The sequence below is a fragment of the Lactuca saligna genome, chromosome 1 (assembly GCF_052625555.1).
Source record: "Lactuca saligna cultivar CGN05327 chromosome 1, ASM5262555v1, whole genome shotgun sequence".
NCBI classification, from domain to species: Eukaryota; Viridiplantae; Streptophyta; class Magnoliopsida; order Asterales; family Asteraceae; genus Lactuca; species Lactuca saligna.
The window spans coordinates 152,741,415-152,747,414 of NC_136417.1; positions in this window are offsets into that span (position 1 = coordinate 152,741,415).

A 6,000-nucleotide genomic window follows, 5' to 3' on the forward strand; every position below is an offset into this window, starting at 1 on the left:
TATTCAATTCTTTCTGATTAAAGAGATATTGGAGAGTCTTATGATCAGTGAAAAGTTTGTACTTCATGCCATAGAAGTAATGCCTCCATATCTTCAGAGCAAATACTACCGTTGCCAACTCCAAATCATGAGTGGGGTAGTTCTTTTCATGCTCTTTTAGCTATCGAGATGCATATACTATCACCTTTTCTCTTTGGGTCAAAACACAACCCAACCCAACACCAAACACATCGCTGTATACAACTAAGTCTTCAACTCCATCGGGTAGAGAAAGAATCGGTGCTTCACATACCTTCTTCTTTAGCAACTCGAATGCTTCTTTTTGCTTATTACTCCAAGTATAAGTAGCTCCTTTGTGAGTCAAAGCTATTAAAGGAGTAGCAATTGAAGAAAAGCCTTGGATAAACCTTCGGTAATATCCGGCTAATCCCAGAAAGCTTTGAATCTCCGTGGGACTTTTCAATTGTTCTTACTTCATCACAACTTCAATCTTTACTGGATCAACCGTTATCCCTTCTTGGTTGACCACGTGACCCAAGAATTGGACTTCTCGAATCCAAAAATCACATTTGGAGAACTTTACATACAACTTCTCCTTCTTCAAGACTTCCAACACTTCTCGCAAGTGTCTGCCATGTTCCTCTTGGCTTTTCGAGTAAATCAGAATGTCATCTATGAACATTATCATAGATTTATCAAGGAACGGGTTACAAACCATGTTCATTAAATCCATGAATGCTGCTAGAGCATTGGTTAGTCCAAACGACATAACCAAAAACTCGTAGTGTCCATATTGTGTTCTGAATGCAATCTTCTCGATATCCTGCTCTCTCACCTTCAGCTGATGATATCCTAACCTTAGGTCGATCTTTGAGAAACAACTTGAACCTTATAGTTGATCGAACAAGCCATCAATCCTCGGCAACTAAAATCTATTCTTCATTGTTGCCTTGTTCAGCTCTCTGTAATCAATGCACATCCTTATACTCCCATCTTTCTTTTTCACGAATAACACCGGAGCTCCCCAAGGTGATGAACTAGGTCTAATGAAACCTTTGTCCAATAATCTTGAAGTTGCATCATCAGCTCCTTCATCTCCGTTGGTGCTAATCGGTAAGGTGCTTTTACTATTGGCGTCGTCCCTGGTAACAAGTTGATACGGAATTCTACTTGTCGATCAGGCGGTAATCCGGGAAGATCTTTCGGAAATACTTCCAGATAATCACATACGACAAGAATGCTCTGCATCTCCTTTTTCTCCTTCTTAGCATCGATCATGAATGCCAAATATGATGTACATCCTTTGGCCAAACACTTTCTGGCTTTCATTAGAGAAATGATTCCAGAATTTACGTTGCGTTTGTCCCCATACACCATAAATGACTCTTTTCCTGGCAGGTTTACTTTTACAATCTTCTTCTTGCACATTATTTTGGCATCATTAGCGCTAAGCCAATCCATTCCCAGAACGATGTCGAAACCGTTTAGCTCAATTGGCAATAATTCCTCGTGGAACTTATTCCCATTAAAGTCAATTAAGATGTTTTTCATATGATGGCTAACAGGTACAAACTTGCCACTAAAAACTTCGACTAATACAACATTATCTAGTCTATCGACAGGCAAAGCTAGTTTTCTACCAAATTCTTGAGAAATAAAGGAGTAGTTTGCTCCAGAATCAAATAAAATTTGGGCAGGCAATTTGTTTACAAGAAAGGTACCTGAAGCGACATCAGCTTCATCTTTCGCAGCCTCAAGTGTCATCTGAAAGGATCTCGCCTTCGTCTTTGGTGGAATATTGGGTTTTGCTTCCTCCTTCTTTTTCGTACAATCCTTCGAGATGTGCCCCTCCTAACCACACCCATAGCAGACTTTCTTGGTAAGGGTGCATTCATTGGCATAGTGCCTTGGCTTTCCACATTTGAAGCATGTGGCTTCCCCACCACATTTCCCAAGATGCTTCTTCTTGCATTTGTTGCACCATTTCGCTTCACCTCCTCCACCTCCTCTCGAACTAGACTTTGAGAATTTAATCTTTTTGCTGGTCCCCGAGGGTCCGTCGAACTTCCTCTTCTCTCCAACCTTTGACCTGTCTAGACCTTTCACCATGATCTGGGTCTCAACATTTCTAGCAGCCCAGATGGCGGCTTTCATGTGGTTGCTTGCTTAACCATTGGACCATAGTCCGCTGGTAGTCCGAGGGCAAACTTGTTGACCTTAGAGAGTTCAGTTGGAACTAAATATGGGATAAGCTTCATCTTTTCTGTGAAACTAGCAGCGTATTCAGTAACGCTCAATTTTCCCTTATTCAAAATTTGAAACTCGTTATTGATTTTCAGAAGGTCCTGCTCGGAGCAGTATTGCAATTTGAGTTGCACCACAAAGTCTTCCCAAGACATCTTACTCACTTCTCCCTTGGGCATAGAGTCAGCTAACAGCTTCGACCAACTCAACACGCCAGATTTTAACAGAGGGATCGCAAGAGTGGTCTTCTGTCTGTTGCTGTATTCGCAACTCTCGAACATTGTCTCCATTTCGAAGATCCAGTTTATAACTTCCACAGGCGTCGGGCTTCTAGATAGACATGGTGGATTGGATGCCATGAAATCCTTGTACTTGCACCCACGCCCATCATTTCCTCCATCCTGGTTGACTTGCCTAACAATCGGTGGGTTGGCTTGACTAACTATCCCAATGAAGTTTCCTCCTTCCGAATGCCCTTCATTCAATTCGGGTTGTTTGTGACACCCCGATATTTTCCAAAAGCAGTGTAACGCTCAAAAGTCAAATACAACAAAAATTATTTGGAGCCAATTAAATTAACCTCAAAAAATAAAGTGTTCAAATATCTGAGTTGGGATACATCAAATGTTAGATATCGTGCCAAGGTTTCCAAAAACATAAAGAACATTTAAAACCGGGTTATATCGAGGAAATTATAACCACTCGTATATTTACGACACACCGTTAAAACGCTATTTAACGTAAAAAGTGAAATTTCAATAAAATACATTTTAGCCTTAAGTATCTAAACAAAAGATGTAGAGTTCGTTAGACTGTAAACATACATAAAATGATCGCCCAAATTGGACCTCGTATGAAGAAGTTACGAATTTCCTAAGTTTTGTAATAGTAGTAAAGGGCTAAAAACTCGAATTGAAGATTGAGTGTTATTTAGCTATCGCCACCTAAACGGAAGTTGAAGATCTCCACAATAGTAATAAAATGATAAAAAGACAAACAAAAACCGACGTCGAATAAAGAAACTATAAATTTTTAACGGACTTTAGTAGTCTCGGCCTATTAACAATATATCATTAAAAATAAAATCAAAACTAGCTGACGAAGTCTAAATGAAAGTTGTAGAGCATAATCTCACCTACGCGTAGATATAAAGAACTCGAAAAACGGAGCCCGTATGCGAAAGTTATGGAATTTAGAAGATGGAAGACTGGATTACGCCCCGCGTAATCCCAGAGTACGCCCCGCGTACTAGACCCAATGTCAAGTCCCATCGGCTCGAGTGCTCTACGCTAGCTAGACCTGAGTCGTAAGCCATGACGCATTTTTACGCCCCGCGTAACCGAAGTACGCCCAGCGTACTCCGGTAGTACGCCCCGCGTACGAGGATCCTCCAGCCTATAAATAGAGAGGTTGAGCTTCGGGTTTTTGCACACAATTCTCAGATCCTCTCTCACTTTTACACATCCTAGAGCTCCAGAGACCATCCCGACACCTCGGTTTCCGTACCCGAACCCCCGACGAAAGATCTACGCTACCAAGATCCCCAAAGGGTCCGAAGACGCAGCTTTCCGCGATCAAAGTTCTGCTCAACTTTAGCCTCTCTCTCTTCGAACCAAACGAGTGAGTTCATACCCCTACTTTTCAATTCTTTTCATGTTTTAGGGGGGGAATACAAGTACATTACACGTTAAAGTATCATTTTATAAATATAAATGTAATGTCTATCTCAGAATATCGATACAAACGTCTTTATGTATAAAGAGCTATTATATCACCAGGTTATTTTCACCAAATGGAACATACTTTCTGAAAAACTTTAATGGGTATAGTTAATGAGTCAATCGTACATTTGACATATACTTCTTGAAAAACGAAACACTTTCAAAAGAAGTAAAGTCATTCTTATTGTAAATCTATTTATACTAAGCAATGTGAGGTATTCAAACTTCAACGTACACTTATGTATGCATTTCAAGTCCTATATTATATACCATAATCTCTTGGAGGGAGAGCGTGATACTTGTGTATAGATCTATACGGGATTGACAATCCCGCACCTAAACTATTAGCTATAGTTCGACCGGCAGGTCTGGGGTGATAAATGTCATAACACTACAACACCTGAAGAATGTTGTTACAGGCATTCAGTGTCAATAGTATGGTTATAAAACTCACATAAAAAGTATAAAAACAAGTTTGATTTACGAGATTCATATATGCATTACAGTTTTCTACATTATTTTTCATACAAAGTTATCTTTATCATTCAAGTACGAAAAATACTAACGCATTCCAACTCCGGAAACTCTTCGAATCATTTATAGAAAATATTGGATTTTCTGAAAACCTGATTTACCGATTTGCTGCCAAAAAGGATATACTTTTCAACTCAAAACACTCATGAACTCACCAACTTAATTGTTGACACTTTTTCAAAACCACTTGTATTTCTCAGGGAACCAGTAATACAGGTAACCATCAACCTTTGGAAGAAGGAACGCTAAGAACGTTTATCGTTAAACATTTATATCATCATATTGTAATATTCTTTTGGAAATATGTATAACGCAACAATGTACGTTTTATTTATATATATGATGGTTGTGTATTTCTTTACGATATTTAATTGTTATGGTACTACCTGAAGTCATCCACCCCCGAATGTTTCCGCCATTCTGGTTTGGGGGTGTGACATTGTTCAATCGGCATTGAAAGTTCTTCATGATTCTGCCGAAGCAGATGTCTCATTTCTTCCATTTGACGATCCAACATCATTTGGATCATGTGACAACCGTCAAATTCTGGTCAATTCAAAGTCAAATAAAGTCAACAAGTCAAACCGATCAGCTCAACTAACCCTTGTGTACTTGGACTTACGTTCAGTATTTACTAAACAACTCACTATTCTGATAAGAAAACATAAATCGAAAAGTAGTTACAACTAGATCTCTTTAACCTAAAAACTGTAGTACGTGGCGAGCCAAACCGATAAAACAATGATGCTTACTCATCGGGAGTGTGTAAGATCCTTAAACGAGGCTTAACAGGGTTTACGAACCATGCATTGCGATGCCGAACACTTACAACTGTCCCACACGGAACCTCTCTCAATCGTTTTCACTCTATCTCTCTCTATGTCAAATCTCTCCCAAATCTCTCCAAGCATGTGAAATCTCTCTCAAATATCTCTCTGTATGAGAAATCTCTCCAAGAATGTCAAATCTCTCCCAAATCCATCCAAGCATGTGAAATCTCTCTCAAATATCTCCCTATATGAGAAATCTCTCCAAGAATGTCAAATCTCTCCCAAATCTCTCCAAGTATGTGAAATCTCTCTCAAATATCTCTCTGTATGAGAAATCCCTCCAAGAATGTCAAATCTCTCCCAAATCTCTCCAAGTATGTGAAACCTCTCTCAAATATCTCTTTGTATGAGAAATCTCTCCAAGAATGTCAAATCTCTCCCAAATCTCTCCAAGTGTGAGAAATCTCTCCCAAATCTCTCTCAAAAGTTTCCCGTAACTTTTTGGAATCATTCGGGTCATTCCGACCCTTAACCGGGTCAAAAACGGCTCAAAACGAGGCGAAAACGAGAAAAATAGGCTTTAGGAACCGAAACCAAGAGAGAAGCTTCTTAGGACCCGAAGGTCCTCTTAGGGACTGAGAGCAAGAGGAGCCGAACCGAACCCTCCTGAGCCGAACCGAACCCGAAGGTACTGTTCACCACTAACCGAAACCGAACCCTGCTCAAGAGGA